The sequence below is a fragment of the Schistocerca americana genome, chromosome 3 (assembly GCF_021461395.2).
Source record: "Schistocerca americana isolate TAMUIC-IGC-003095 chromosome 3, iqSchAmer2.1, whole genome shotgun sequence".
Taxonomy (NCBI): Eukaryota; Metazoa; Arthropoda; class Insecta; order Orthoptera; family Acrididae; genus Schistocerca; species Schistocerca americana.
The window spans coordinates 358,994,667-359,012,269 of NC_060121.1; positions in this window are offsets into that span (position 1 = coordinate 358,994,667).

Below are 17,603 nucleotides of genomic sequence, written 5' to 3' on the forward strand. Positions count from 1 at the left end.
GCAGGCTGGCCCGCCACGCAGCAAACCGCTCGCCGTCGTGCTGGTGCTGCTTGTTTATTATTTATTTGCCATCGCGCGTAAGGTGTGGCGTCGAGTACTTGTGCCGAACCGTCGTAACTACTACATATGAAAGAAAAGGACACTATAATCCCACAGTACGGTCTTTGTTGCGATATAAATTGCGGCATAACACAGGGTGGTTATTACCTGATCACGGTATTATTGCATTTGGCCTCGCGTGGCCGCTATCGGAAACGCGAAGCGGCGTTGCAGTAAACAAGTACAGCAGTGACCAAGGGAAAGGCAACGCACTGCTTTCATTTCGGTTGTGCGTGCAGTATCAAGTGAATCAGCGTGTCCTGGATGAAATATCGTCGCTACTGCAGTGCCGTATTATCCATTATATAATCACGAATATACCCGAGAGTCGAAAAAAGAAAGACGTCGCGTAAGTGGACACATTCTCGTGAAAAGAGCTTATATTCAAAGTTGTACTGTTTTCCCAGGAAGAAAACAAAAGAGAACCAGGTTATGACACCAATTAACACATGGCAACTCTGAAAATCACACTCAAGTGTGTGGCAGAGGGTTCACCGAACCACCTTCACACTAATTCTCTATTACTCCACTATCGAAGAGTGCATGGAAAAAACGAGCTTTATTTCCCATATTTTATTATGATGATCGTTTCTCCAAATTTTGCTCGGCGTCAACAATATATTTTCGCATTCGGTGGAGAATGTTGTTTGACATTTTCTGAGAAGATTCTGCAACAACGAAAACCGTCTTTGCTTATGATTTCCACCCCAAATTCTGTATCATGTCCATGACGCTCTCTCCCCTATTTCTCAATAAAACAAAACGTGCTGCCCTCCATTGATTTTTCACGGCGTACTCCGTTAATTCTGTCTGTTAAGGACCCCACATCGAGGAAGCAATGGTGGAAATAAAAGAAAGGTTCAGGAGTGGAATTAAAATACAAGGTGAAAGAATATCAATGATACGATTCGCTGATGACATTGCTATCCTGAGTGAAAGTGAAGAAGAATTAAATGATCTACTGAACGGAATGACAGTCTAATGAGTACACAGTATGGTTTCAGAGTAAATCGGAGAAAGACGAAGGTAATGAGAAGTAGTAGAAATGAGAACAGCGAGAAACTTAACATCAGGATTGATGGTCACGAAGTCAATGAAGTTAAGGAATTTTGCTACCTAGGCAGTAAATTAACCAATGACGGACGGAGCAAGGAGGACATCAAAAGCAGACTCGCTATGGCAAAAAAGGCATTTCTGGCCAAGAGAAGTCTACTAATATCAAATACCGGCCTTAATTTGAGGAAGAAATTTCTGAGGATGTATGTCTGGAGTACAGCATTGTATGGTAGTGAAACATTGACTGTGGGAAAACCGGAACAGAAGAGAATCGAAGCATTTGAGATGTGGCGCTATAGACGAATGTTGAAAATTGGGTGGACTGATAAGGTAAGGAATGAGGAGGTTCTACGCAGAATCGGAGAGGAAAGGACGTGTACCCCAAGTTTAACAGATTCATTTAAGTACCCATATGGACGACCTTACACTTTTCGTTATTTAGGGGTAATTGGCAATTTTCGCATCATACAGATATCTAACCTAAATCTTTTCACACTTGATTTTCGTCTTCTGATGACTTAACTTGAAATTAAACGACAACATCACCTATCTTCAAATACCCTAAGACGGCTGTTCGGATTGTCTCCTAAATTGTTTATCTAGAATACGAACAGTATAGGGCCTATAACATAACCTTGGGGAACGTCATAAATCAATTCCATTTCAGTCGATGACTTCCCGTCAGTTGTTACGAACTGTGGCTTCTCTGACAGAAAATTCGAATCCAGACGCATGCCTGAATCGATACGCCATAAGCACACAATTTGATTACAAACCACTTGTAAGGTAATGTGTCAAAAGCCTTCCGCAAATCTAGAAATACAGAATTAATTTAAAATCCCTTGTGGATAGCACTCAACACTGAGTGTGAGAAATCCTTCGGGTGGCAAAAATAGTGAAGTCAGAAAAGAAGCAGTAAAATACATTTTCAAAGACTTTACGGTACCGGAAGAAATGGGTTAAAAGTTATTTCCCCTGGAAAATAAAGGCGTTCTAGTAAAGTACTTTCCCTACATAACTCCGGTGAAGCACTTATGCAAGAAAATTTTTGGAGTGTTATGAGCAGACGAAAGAAATCCCAACACTGAGAAAGTTACCTATATTTTCAAAAACGTAGACAAATTTCCAGCGGGGAAGAGAAACTTTTCGGAAAATTTTAAGAGAGATGAGATTTAGTTAAAAAAAAAAAAGAATCTAGAAACAAGAGAACCGTCCTAACATTGCTGCAAAGCATGAGGAATACTTCGTAGGAATCAGAAACAATGAAAAGTGGTCAAATATACCAATCGTATTCACTGTCGAAACGTGAGTCTGTACTCATTATACCACCAAAAAGTGCTAGCAGCATGGCCGGCCGTGGTGGGCGAGCGGTTCTAGGCGCTTCAGTCCGGAACCACGCGGCTGCTACGGTCGCAGGTTCGAATCCTGCCTCGGGGATGGATGTATATGATGCCCTTAGGTTAATTAAGTGTAAGTAGTTCTAAGTCTATGGGACTGATGACCTCAGATGTTAAGTCCCACAATGCTTAGAGCCATTTGAACCATTTTTTGCTAGCAGCATGACGAATTCCAGGTGTAATGACTAATAGCAGTGCTGGCCTAAGAGCTATTGTTGATATACAGGAGGAGCAGTGGGCTTCATAGAGGGAGCAAAGTTAATTTATGATTCGAAATCTGTCCCATCTTGATTATATGAATGGGGACAGTTATGAAATGGTTAAAAGAAAAGCTGATTCACAGCATTCCAGCTGGTAGCACAGCTGTTCTTGATAATGCACAGTGTTACACTGTTCAGACAAATGAAGCCCTCATTTGTGCACCTCACAAAAAGATATTAATTAAATTGATCATTATGAACGAAATCAGCTTTGGACCGAACGTAGCAAGAGATAAACTTTTACAGATTGTATGTTATAATAAGCCAAAGCCTGTTTTTTAAAGCAGGAGCAGTTCTAAAACATAAGGAATATCCTATTCTCAGGCATCCGCTGTACCAAAGTGATCTGAACCCTATATAGCTAATCTGGAATATAAAGCTAATCTGGAATATAAAGCTAATCTGGAATATAAAGCTAATCTGGAATATAATGAAACAAAAAATTTCATAAAAACGTTTCTTCCATTAATTTAATACCACTAAAACAAATAACTAGAGTCTTTATCGAAGATATCAGTACATGGTTGATTGAAAGCTTGGAAACACGTATGATGAATTAAAAATGGACATTGACATCGAGCTGGGTTACTGGAAGAAGCAATAAAGAATATAATAATCGATCTTGGTCTGGAGAGTGAAGATGAATATGCGGCACATGACGAAATAGTAATAGAGAAAATGACACGGCGGGTGAAAGTGGAATAGATTTCACTGAAACAGATACACCAGATGACTAACCTGGCGTCTACCGCTTGTGTGATGTTCGTAACTCTAATCATCAAGGTTAGTGCAGTTTTTTTTTTAGGTCACTACAGTTTTACCATTCTATCCTGAGTCATAATAGGCCGACCGAAGCGCCCTCACACCCTTGGGCGATAATATTGTGGTCTAGGGATAGCATCTTTGGTAGTATACGAAACGTCCTCAGACCCGGGTTCGAAACCCGCTAACGCTTAAATCAGCATTGATGGACGAAGGCTTCCGGCAAAAGATGTCACCCTCATTCTGCCAATGGCCTTGTCAAAAAGGGCGGCGGAGCGGCTAGAAGTTCGGGTCACTCTCTTGTCATTGGGGTGGGAAACACCCCTTAAAGGCAGAAATATCGGCAATGATCAACGGCGTGAGGATACAGAAGTCAATGGAAACCACTGTATTAAAGACACAATGTCTATCCACAGAACACGTAGCCTGTAATTGAAAAAGTAACATGATGATCTCTCCATTCGCAAAAGATTCCGGAATATTCCCCCATTCGAATCTCTGGGAGGGTACTGACAAGTGGCAGGTGCCCATGAGAAAAAGGCTGAATAACCAACGAAAGGATAAAGTTCTACGGATAGGGGTGTGGAATGTCAGTAGCTTGAACATGGTAGGGAAGCCAGAAAATCTAAAAAGCGAAATTCCAAGGCTCAATCTAGAAATAGTAGGAGGATCAGTGAACTGAAATGGAAAGAAGACAAGGAGTTCTGGTCAGATAACTATAGGGTAATGTCAACGGGAGCAACAAATAGTATAACGGGAGTAGGATTCGTTATGAATAGGAAGGTAGGGCAGAGAGTGTGTCACTGTTCAAAAAATTTTCAAATGTGTGTGAAATCTTATGGGACTTAACTGCTAAGGTCATCAGTCCCTAAGCTTACACACTACTTAACCTAAATTATCCTTAGGACAAATACACACACACACACACACACACACACACACACACACACACACACGCCTGAGGGAGGACTCGAACGTCCGACGGGATCAGCCGCACAGTCCATGAGTGCAGCGCCTGAGACCGCTCGGCTAATCCCGCGCGGCAGTGTGTTACTGTAAACAGTTCAGTGACAGGGTTGTTTCTACCAGAATCGACAGCAAACCAACACCAACAACGATACTTCAGGTATTCCTTTCATTCTCAACCGCAACGACAGAACTGCCTTCCTGGTGCTTTTACCTCTCCTAAAACCAAACTGATCGCCGTCTAACACATCCACAATTTTCTTTTCCCTTCTTCTGTATATTATTCTTGTCAACAACTCGGATTCATCAGCTGTTCAGCTGACAGTACGGTAATTCTCGCACTTGGCAGCTGTTGTAGTTTTCGGAGTTGTGTGGATAATTTTTTCCCGAAAGTCTGCTGGTATATCGGCAGTCTCATAGGTTCTCCACACGAACCTGAATAGTCGTTTTGTTGCCATTTTCTCCAATGATTTTAGAAATTTCGGTGGAATGCTATTTATCCCTTATGACTTATTTGATCTCAAATCTTTCAAAGCTTTCCGCCTATCCGCTGTGTCCTCTGCGTTCAACATTGAACTTTTCTTATAAAAACTAAAGAATTTATATAAATGAGAAGAAGGCAACACAGGAATATATGTGGTAACACATGATGAATGGACTGAATATTATAGAAGTATTTCGTTTAAGCCTCAGGCAGAAATTTCTACTAATCTGAAGATAGGATCGGAGAATTAATTGTAAATATCGACTATCTTACTTCGGTAGAATTAGTGGCATTAATAAACCAACTAAAGGGGCATACATGTAGAACTCATAAACAATGGAGGTCTCAACCTTCTTCATCTATTGGACACTTGCTCACTTACAATGATGGTCTCCGGTCCTAGGTTAACGGCAACCGTCTCTTCAATATTTAAGAAAGGCGAAAGAAATAAATTCACAAACTACAGAGGTAGAAATATATTAAATTCAACCTATAACTATATTTTGGTATATTAAATGACAAATTAAAGTCAATAGCGCGTTCATGTTGCAAAAAGGAACAGAAAGAAAATGTCTACGATGGCAATGAATCTACTATGAGACAGCTAACAGAGAAATAGTTTTCTCACCTCTAAGGCATTTGTTGACCTAGAGAAGGCCTTCGACAAGGTATACAGGCATGAACATTGGAATATAATAGGTAAACGGGACTACCTTCATTGCATAATAATTTGTACATAAAGTTTTTATAATGGCAACTGCTTCAGACTCCGTTTATCGAATTACACTGGGGAAATATAGTTATTAACAAGGGAGTGAGACATGTAAGTGCATTATCACCCACACTAGTTAACATTTATATGGATGATATCCTACAAAGACGGAAGGATCAGGCACCACCTGGAATTAAGTCATGTGCTAGCATATGCTGATGCTTTTGTGCTTATGCAAAACACTGTATATAATCTTCAAAGAGCTTTTTTTACTTCACAGTGTTTGTAAAGAAAATAATTTCAAAATTTCTACCTCAAAATCGTTAACTCTGACATTCCAGGACAAACACCCAATAAAAACAAAGATTGTTTTGGATGACGAAATTTTAGAACTGGTTTAACAATTACTTAGGCTGTGATATTTGGGTATGACTACGATGGAGACATAAATAATAAAGTATATAAATACCAGACAATGTGCGGAACTCTTCGAAGAATAATGAAAACAGCATGGACCGTGAGACAGCTCAAACTCTATAAGATGGTGTCAGTGCCGTTTATTCTACTTGGCAGAGAAACGTGGAAATTAAGACCGAAACAGCACAGCCATACCGCAGAAATGAATTACCTTAGAGCACTGATGGGACACACGGCCTTGATAAAATAAGAAACCAGGATATTCGGAATCAGTGACAAATATTTCCAACACGAGATTAAGTGGATGAATAGGGAAGTGGGAAGAGCATTTAGAAAGAATGGAGAATACAATGATTCCGGTAGTGGCACCGTCATACAGATGCATTGGCCGAAGAGAGCAAGGAAGACCGAGGCCCTAGCAATTATTCCTGTAAACAGTAACATCGCTGAATAGCTATCAGAATGCGTCTGATGCAACCTGAAATAGAACAGAGACATAAAACTACTTGTGTGGATACCATATGTGACTGACGTAAGTTGGTAAAGCTCTAACTATCCTAAAAGCAATTTACGCAACGGGAGCCAGCGACATCGATGAAGAGAGATCACCAGCGGAACCTAAATCGTGACAAACTTTGAAATACGTATCTAGCAGCAATACTAGGAGTACAGTATTGCCACCTTACCAATCTGTGAGAACTTTGGAGGACATCAAGAAATGGGTACTGGGACTCCTGAACAGCGCATAAAGTTACATCATATTGAATCTCTCTCACTGCTCACCCAGCTCAGACTGAAAACACTGAGATCAACTTTTCTTTGACTGTAGATGCAATGTTGAATTATTCTCACATGTTTTAATTGCGTATTTACATTACGTTATTCTTCACAAACTAGATTAAGACTTGTAAAATGCAACAGTATATTAACATGGTATTCTGCTTTCTTTATTAATTGTATGACAATGAATGTTCAATTTTTTCATAAGCGAGAAGACAGAAGCGAGTATACTTCCCGAAACGTAGCGTACAGGCTGAGAATTGATATTTGTAAACGAAATGGAATAGCACACATATGATAAAACCCAAACGAAGACAACATTTTTAGAATAAGTGAAAACCAAAACTAGCACTACTCACAAAAACGTACAGACACAGTTTTAACCAGAAGTATACATACAGTATTGGTGCTATATTATGTCGTATTTCACGTCAATAAACGTGTGATTAGGCAAAACTACAGTGGTGCCAAACGACAGAAAACTTCAGAATTGTGCAAGCAGACGACATTTCCTGATGGGAATGAAAATCGGACTAAAACAGCTTATTATCAAAGAAATGATTTGAGATTTGAAAGACAACCAAATTGTAAATATGTTTCATTACAGACAATGATCATGTTTTATATCAATAAAACCAAGCGTTTTTGGGGACAAAAATGCGCAGTTTCTAATAGTTGTGCACAAGGATTACAAATGGCTTCAATAATTAATAAAATTATTTGTTACTAATTACGAATTTCGTTTTACCTCCAACACAGTATGTTTTTAGGTTGCAAAATATGACACAATGTCCACGGAGATTACTCGATTATGTTCTTTAATTTCTTATTTTATTTACTTTATTTTATTTTATGCGACATAAATATTTCATACAACTGTAACCTCTTTCGATCAATCAGTGCTTATCTTCAGCATATCAAGAGATAATGAGATGATAAAAAATCTTCATAGAATCTATTAAATCTGCTAAGTAAAGACGCACAACGACAAGAAGGAAGGTATAATTTTGTTCTTTATCAATACGTAGCTAGCTACTTATCGGGTTTAATAGATTCTGTAACAATTATTTGTTAAGTCTTTTTATCTAGTGGTAGTTTGAAGTCGAACACTGACTGGTCGGAATATTTTATGGTTGCGTAAAATGCTCACGTCATTGTGACGTATGGAATATAAAAACAATTTATTTGTCTCAGTGAAATAGCGCATTAGTATATGTGCGTAGCAAGGTTTGTACTTTTATAGGAGAAAACCCTACTTCGTTATTTAAATAATCGAACTCCCACCCAAAAAACTCTTTCAAACGTCTGATTACTTCACACATGAGTGAACGTGTTAAATGTCTGAGATTAAGTACGTAAAATCTTCGCGGTTGAACACCCAAGACATTAATTATATTGGATTTATTAGTAATGGATTATTCGCTTATCCATTAATGAAAGAGTATAAACTAAACCTGGTATATCTTGGACTTTGGAAGTGTTTATGATATCATATTCCCTGAACTACGATATGACTTGGAGACACAGTCAACTTCATGCCTATGCTGAAGTTTCACTCTAAGAAAAGTGAAAATGTAGTGAGCGTTAAATTTTCTTTTCATTATTAAGTAAAAGTTTGAAATTACGTGTACAGTTTGTTGGAAGTCACTATGTGGCCTCGTTGTCAAATACTGGATGAATAATCAATTATTCAAAAACAGTCTTAATCGCATTTATTATTATTATACCGCCAACCGGTTTCAACCCGACGTGGAGGTCATCTTCCGGGCGTTTACGCCATTGGTCGACTGCTAGTGGTGTCACTCCAGCCGTTATGTAGACTATAGTTTCCTGCCGTTATGTAGACAGGAGTGACACCACCAGCAGCCGACCAATGGTGTAAACGCCCAGAAGATGTCCCCTACGTCGGGTTGAAACCGGTTGGCGGTATAATAATAATAAATGCGATTAAGACTGTTTTTGAATAATCGATTGATCATACTAATCGCTGCTTCATCTCCAGAACGATGTTGTCCAAAAACTGGATGAATAATCTGGGTAATTTGCGTGCCGTGAGCTACGCTGTTTCAGGACGTATACAAATTTTCTAAGTTTAGAACGTAATATTATATATCTTAATGAGTAGATTATGACAGTATTTTAGAATTTTAAATTCGGTCAATAATTATAGGAAATATTGAAAATAAATTTTTTTGTTGCCCCTGGAAGCAGTTAGATAGGCAACCTGCCATGGAACTTTGTTGACCGTTTTATACGGCTAGCAATACAGATTACCAAACCATGTTTAAAGTATTTTATTAGTCCACTGTGTGGCCCTGCTCATTATAAGAAACGTTAAACCAATAGTTTTTTGCAGAAATTCTGTACATATGAAACAATAATTATCCGTATTTGCTTGTTCGTGAAGCATCAGACGTGGCAGATTATTACGATCGTGGTGCACGTGATAATAGTCAATGTGCGTCTTAATTAACAACAGTACCCAGTTCTAATTACAGAGAGAGACACGTCGCAACAGATCTACTGTTACACGTTTAATTATTGTTTTTTTCCTGCAAGGCTATTTTGGGTTTTATCTACAGATTAAACTGGAGGAACTATACATTACGCACGACGACAGTGTAACAGCTCTATGTATGTGCAAAATGAAAAGGAAAGTGATTAATGCAGTTTTTATTTTAACACAACCGTAACATGTGTCATTTAATACCAGTTTCGGTCACACATTGAACATGTTTGGATTCCACGCATCATAAACGACACAACACTTCTAATGACGGGCGCTATGGCAATGATTCTAATCATGTTACGTGATTGTACCTAAATAAATAATAGTAAGTTATATGGATGCTCTGGAGCAGATTGTTGATCACATGAATAGCCACCATTCATAAATACAACACTTGTCACATAATACCCATTACTCTGTCATGTATTAAGTCTGAGCTCAGCGAGCAGTGAGAGAGATGCACTTTGATGTGACTTTATGTGCTGTTCAGGAGTCCCAGTACCAACTTCTTGGTGACCCCAAAGTTCTCACAGATTGGGAAATTGTCAATACTGTACTCCTACTACTGCTGCTAGATGCTTATTTGAAAATGTTAGTAGTACACATCCACATCACTTACAAAACTTATATGTTTATTCTGGAAAAAAAAACTTCAGTGTTACTAATATAAGCTATTACTCTGTATTCTTTATAAGGTTTCTTCTCGTTCCATTGCCCAGCTGCAGTGCCAAAAAGTTTTTATTTCTGGTATTTTCTGGCATACACTGTTGCTGTTGTGGTCTTCACTCCTGAAGCTGGTTTGATGCAGCTCTGCATGCTGCTCTATCCTGTGCAAGCTGCTTCATCTCCCAGTATGTACTGCAGTCTACATCCTTTTGAACCTGCATAGTGTATTCATCCCTTGGTCTCCTTCTATGATTTTTACCCTCCACGCTGCCCTCCAATACTAAATTGATGATCCCTTGATGCCCCAGAACATGTCCAACCAACCGATCCGTTCTTCTAGTCAAGTTGTGCCACAAACTCCTCTCCAATTCTACTCAATACCTCCTCATTAGTTATGTGATCTACCCATCTAATCTTCAGCATTCTTCTGTAGCACCACATTTCGAAAGCTTCTATTCTCTTCTTGTCCAAACTATTTATCGTCCATGTTTCACTTCCATACACGGCTACAGACCATACAAATACTTTCAGAAACGACTTCCTGACGCTTAAATCAATACTCGATGTTGACAAATTTCTCTTCGTCACAAACGCTTTCCTTTCCATTGCCTGTCTACATTTTATATCCTGTCTACTTCGACCATCATCAGTTATTTTGCTCCCCAAATAGCAAAACTCCTTTACTACTTTAAGTGTCTCATTTCCAAATCTAATTCCCTCAGCATCACCCTACTTAATTCGACTACATTCCATTATCCTTGTTTTGCTTTTGTTGATGTTCATCTTATACCCTCCTTTCAAGACACTGTCCATTCCGTTCAACTGCTCTTCCAAGTCCTTTGCTGTTTCTGACAGAATAACAATGTCATCGGCGAACCTCAAAGTTTTTATTTCTTCTCCATGGATTTTTATACCTACTCCGAATTTCTCTCTTTTTCCTTTACTGCTTGCTCAATATGCAGATTGAATCACATCGGGGAGAAGCTACAACCCTGTCTCACTCCCTTCCCCACCACTGCCTCCCTTTCATGCCCCTCGACTCATAACTGCCATCTGGTTTCTGTACAAACTGTGAATAGCCTTCCACTCCCTGTATTTCACACCTGCCCCCTTCAGAATTTGAAAGAAGCTATTCCAGCCAACATTGTCAAAAGCTTTCTCTAAGTCTACAAAAGCTAGAAACGTAGGTTTGCCTTTTCTTAATCTAGCTTCTAAGATAAGTCGTAGAGCCAGTATTGCCACACGTGTTCCAACATTTCTACAGAATTCAAACTGATCATATTCGAGGTCGGCTTCTACCAGTTTTTCCATTCGTCTGTAAAGAATTCGCGATAGTATTTTGCAGCCGTGACTTATTAAACTGATAGTTCTGTAATTTTCACATCTGTTAACACCTGCTTTCTTTGGGATTGGAATTATTATATTTTTCTTGAAGTCTGAGGGTATTTCGCCTGTCTCACATTTTGCACAACAGATAGTAGAGTTTTGTCAGGACTGGCTCTCTCAAGGATGTCAGTAGTTCTAATAGAATGTTGTCTACTCCTGGTACTTTATTTCGACTTAGGTCATTCAGTGCTCTGTCAAACTCTTCACACAGTATCATATCTCCCATTTCATGTTCATCTACATCCTCCTCCATTTCCATAATATTGTCCTCAAGAACATCGCCCCTGTATAGACCCTGTATATACTCCTTCCACCTTTCTGCTTTCCCTTCTTTGCTTAGAACTGGGTTTCCATCTGAGCTCTTGATATTCATACAAGTGGCTCTCTTTTCTCCAAAGGTCTCTTTAATTTACCTGTAGGCAGTATCTATCTTACTCCTAGTGAGATAAGCTTCTACATCCCTACATTTGTCCTCTAGCCATCCCTGCTTAGCCATTTTGCACTTCCTGTCGATCTCATTTTTGAGACGTTTGTATTCCTTTTTGCCTGCTTCATTTACTGCATTTTTATATTTTCTCCTTTCATCATTTAAATTCAATATTTCTTCTGTTACCCAAGGATTTCTACTAGCCCTCGTCTTTTTACCTACTTGATCCTCTGCTGCCTTCACTACTTCATCCCTTAAAGCTACCCATTCTTCTTCTACTGTATTTCTTCCCCCATTCTTGTCAATTGCTCCCTTATGCTCTCCCTGAAACTCTGTACAACCTCTGGTTTAGTCAGTTTATCCAGGTCCCATCTCCTCAAATTCCCAACTTTTTGCAGTTTCTTCAGTTTTAATCTACAGTTCTTAACCAATAGATTATGGTCAGAGTCCACATCCGCCCCCTGGAAATGTTTTACAATTTAAAACCTGGTTCCTAAATCTCTGCCTTACCATTATATAATCTATCTGAAACCTGTCAATATCTCCAGGTTTCTTCCATGTATACAACGTTCTTTTATGATTCTTGAACCAAGTGTTAGCTATGATTAAGTTATGCTCTGTGCAAAATTCTACCAGGTGGCTTCCTCTCATTTCTTACCCCTAATCCATATTCACCTACTACATTTCCTTCTCTTCATTTTCCTAATATCGAATTCCAGTCACCCATGACTATCAAATTCTCGTCTCCCTTCACTACCTGAATAATTTCTTTTATCTCATCATACATTTCTTCAATTTCTTCGTCATCTGCAGAGCTAGTTGGCATGTAAACTTGTACTACTGTAGTAGGCGTGGGCTTCGTGTCTATCTTGGCTACAATAAGCTGTTCACTATGCTGTTTGTAGTAGCTTACCCGCACTCCTATTTTTTTATTCATTGTTAAACCTACTCGTGCATTACCCTTATTTGATTTTGTATTTATAAACCTGTATTCACCTGACCAGAAGTCTTGTTCCTCCTGCCACCAAACTTCGCTAATTCCCACTATATCTAACTTTAACCTATCCATTTCCCTTTTTAAATTTTCTAATCTGACATTCCATGCTCCGATCCGTAGAACGCCAGTTTTCTTTCTCCTGATAACGACGTCCTCTTCAGTAGTCCCCGTCCGGAGATCCGAATGGGGGACTATTTTACCTCCGGAATATTTTACCCAAGAGGACGCCATCAGCATTTAACCATACAGTTAAGTTGCATGCCCTCGGAAAAAATTACGGCCGTAGTTTCCCCTTGCTTTCAGCCGTTCGCAGTACCAGCACAGCAAGGCCGTTTTGTTTAGTGTTACAAGGCCAGATCAGTCAATCATCCAGACTGTTGCCCCTGCAACTACTGAAAAGGCTGCTGCCCCTCTTCAGGAACCACACGTTTGTCTGGCCTCTCAACAGATACCGCTCCATTGTGGTTGCACCTACGGTACGGCTATCTGTATCGCTGAGGCACGCAAGCCTCCTCACCAACGGCAAGGTCCATGGTTCATTGGGGGGGGGGGGGGGCGGCACTAAGAATCTGGTAATATTTTGGACTAGATCTCCTGTTCTAGACTTGCGTCACAGACCGAGAAAAATTGCCGAAAACTTTGCTGGAACTGGTGAATCACAAGTAATTTCTAATTTGTTTGTAGAGCAATGTGACCCCCACACATGGACATGGAGTCTTAGTATATATCCAGTATGTACATACGGCCATAATATCTATGTACACTATGATTTAATGATGACTTCGTAGATACTTTCCAGTAACATTGCAGGAAATACAAAATTTCATTACATTATAGATCGTCAGCTGATTTTTCAGCTTGTTGGTTGGACTAACAATACAGCCCAACTGTAAATCCAAAACAGTAAATACCAATAATAGCAATAATTTACCCATAGTTGAAAGCTTATCAGCACCTACTGATGAGTTGAAACGATTCAAGTATTGAATGTGTACGCTGACACATAAAGAAGCGAAATTTCTCGTTGTGCAACTTAGGTGTTACTAAACAATGTTAAAGTAGAACAACATCTAATCTACGACGGAACTAATTCTTAAATTATGTTTATAAATGTACATAGGCTACAAACACAAACTTTGGAAAATGCGGACTTCATACTCGTAAAAATAGCCGAATCATCTTATGAGACGACGTTGTGGATGGTTTTTATTTCACATATACAAAGTGAATAGAACAACTATCACTGCATCTGAGTATTCTTAAGGGCACGCAAAAATCTATCTGGTTTACTGGCAGAGGAATTATGAAGTTCAGAAAGAAATTTCCCATTGATATTGATCTTCATACCAAACAGCAGAGAGACCACTCACCACTTACAACTGGGTCCGAATATTTGAATACTTACCCCATAAATAAAACTGATTCGATATAGCATGCATGTCTGGTAAAAGCCACATATGAGATAATTTTCCAGCCTCTGGAGACAGTTAATCGTATCTCTGCTATCACAACAATAATTCCTTCTGTAAAAGTGTATCAGTAGAGCACTTCCCCGCGAAATGCAAAGGTCCCGAGTTCGAGTCTCGGTCGGGCACACAGTTTTAATCTGCCAGGAAGTTTCATATCAGCGCACACTCCGCTGCAGAGTGAAAATCTCATTCTGTATAAACTTCAGATCGGATTCTTTCACTTACCCCAGCATCCCACAGTATGTTCTGGAACTGGGGCCCTCCTCTTTATTAAAAAGCATCATTTCAGTCGTATACCTGCTGCAATAATTTCTCAAAAAAAAAATTGTGTGAAATCTTATGGGACTTAACTGCTAAGGTCATCAGTCCCTAAGCTTACACACTACTTAACCTAAATTATCCTAAGGACAAACACACACACACCCATAACGAGATTTTCACTCTGCAGCGGAGTGTGCGCTGATATGAAACTTCCTGGCAGATTGAAACTGTGTACCGGACCGAGACTCGAACTCGGGACCTTTGCCTTTCGCGGGCAGGTGCTCAACCAGTGCTCGCAGGAGAGCTTCTGTAAAGTTTGGAAGGTAGGAGACGAAATACTGGCAGAAGTAAAGCTGTGAGGACGGGGCCTGAGTAGTGCTTGGGTAGCTCAGCTGGTAGAGCACTTGCTCGCGAAAGGTAAAGGTCCCGAGTTCGAGTCTCGGTCCGGCACACAGTTTTAATCTGCCAGGAAGTTTCACACACACACACCCATGCCCGGGGGAGGACTCGAACCTCAGCCGGGACCAGCCGCACAGTTCATGACTGCAGCGCCTTAAACAGCTCGGCTAATCTCGCGCGGCATAATTTCTCATTTTCATGTGTTAGTCACATTGTTTAAAAATACCAAGTTCGCTGAAACTATGTTATTTCACCATTACCTTTCTTATTGTTACTACTACCGTAATCATGTTTCAGTTGTGAATAACTGAATTGCTCGAAATCTTTAGACAATATTTCAGTAAATCTCACAAATATAAAAAAGAATATGGATCCTGAAAGATTATATTTGAAAATGTATAAGTGTACAATCTCTAGTTCAGTGAAATAATTATCAATAAATAAATTAAATGAATAAATGTTTTTAAACAAGAGCTAGAGGCGATGTAGAAAGATTTGCCCAAGTTCCTTTAGAAATAACCAAAATGACCTACTAAACCCAAAAATTTTACTTTAATAATTATTCCAACAACGTCTTTAATTGTTAGCATTTCCAAGTGCGAAATTGTTTTCTGCGAAAAATACAGGACAATACGAGAGCACAGTACAGCACAAGAATTATTTATTTATTCCTACCTCATCAATACTTGCTCTCTTATATTTCAAATTCAGGTCGTTCGACACACAAATGGTACTGTATTACCATTTGTTACTGTTCAAATTACAGTCATAATTTTCTGAAGGAAAATAAATGTTCAACTCAACTCAACATAAGTAGACGAATGAAAAGAAATGAAAAGACACTGGTATTAAAACACTATCAACAAATTGTGTAAAAGTAAACCCCATCGAAATCGTACTATTTTGCTTCTGTTCCACACGCTTTCGAAGTTTCATAACCGCATCTGAAAGACTTGGAGTCTTGCTAATCCCTTGTCGTGCTTCCAACCTAAGTAACTATGCACTACCTAGTCTAATCCGTTCAAAGTACTCTCCGACTTTACGTGTCTAGGCACTACTCTTATCTTCGTTGGTTGTCGTGATTGCAGCGATACTAATACTGAATTCTACACTCTGCTGAAATAACGCCGCACAAAAAAATATTAACGTACTGATAACTTTTAAACAAAATGTAGGCTTTCACTGCCGGTATTTACTTCAGTTACAATTTTCTGGCTGAGAGCTCATTCATGAAACAATTCGAAAACGTTGCAACTACATCTGCAGGAGATATTTTCAGAGATGCCATTTCTTCGCAGAAGATGTCTCCTGAAGACCAAACGTTTGTGAATTGCTTTATTGATCGACCACAGCGTCTCATCTCCGAAGTTTTAAGTGCAACTTGAATACAAACTAACATAAATCATCGGAAAGGTCAAGTTACAGTTTGATGAGCATGGTCCTGGGTCCCTTAGAAGGTCATAAAATTCTGCAGAGAAGACTTGTTGCCCGACATCTCCCATGTAGTACTAAGTGCTCTGTAGGTTCCGACCTACCTACTATCACATTCCGCTTTTATACCGCTTTTAAACCAATATTAAATGTTAGGACCAAGACCACAAATAAAAATAAATTCTTATGGCATTATTGGTTGGGATTCCCTGAAATTCTTTTAATTGGACCACCCTTGCTGACATGAACAACCTTAATCTACCCTAGTAATCATACGAGGGAAAGGGACCCTTCATTTTAAAGTAGAATCCGAATCACGTGTTATTCCTAGCGAATCTACACATCACTATGAGGGAGAGACTGGAGTAAAGGCAGACTGAAACATACTGATGTTAGACCGCATCATTGTCTCCACGCTTGCTTACACTTTACCACTAGACCACCAAGGCAGCAGCACCGCTACTGAGATCCCAAGACTTGCATTTATGTTCTTCAAATTGATTCTTTCCCTTCTGTCAGGGAATATGCCACGAAATATTGCTAAACGTTTGGTCAGATCTTTTACTGGGGTGATATCAAGATTCCGTATAAATTGCACAATGGTTTATCGCCAGATTTTTGATAGCCAAACGGTGGGAAATGGAAAATAGGGTATCAAATTGACCAGCGTGAGGTTTAGTTTGGCAAGAAAGGGTTTATTTGGGGAGACTATTCAGTGTAATTAAGAAAAACTTAGTGATTTGAGGGAAAATTGAAATAATTAACGAGCATCTGCTGCTATACAAATTAAGTGTGAAAAAGTTCATCTCTTCAAGGTGTAGTACTTTGCGTAAAATGTTGCGCTGATGTGATACTTTTTTTTTTTTTTTTTTTTTTTTTTTTACAATCGTTTCCTTCCAATCAGGTACTACATTTAGGACGTTATGAGATAAGTAGACAGTAGGAAGACAAATAAGTGTCAATAATGTCATGCATTTTGAACAAAACTTGAAGATGAAGACATAATTTGAAAAATATTCGACAAGTGTCTTGTGAAATTACTTGTCTAAAAATAAAATAATAAAACAGAATAGAGAAATGTTTGGCCCACCTTTAAGTTATGCTTGAAACCATGTACACCAGTTG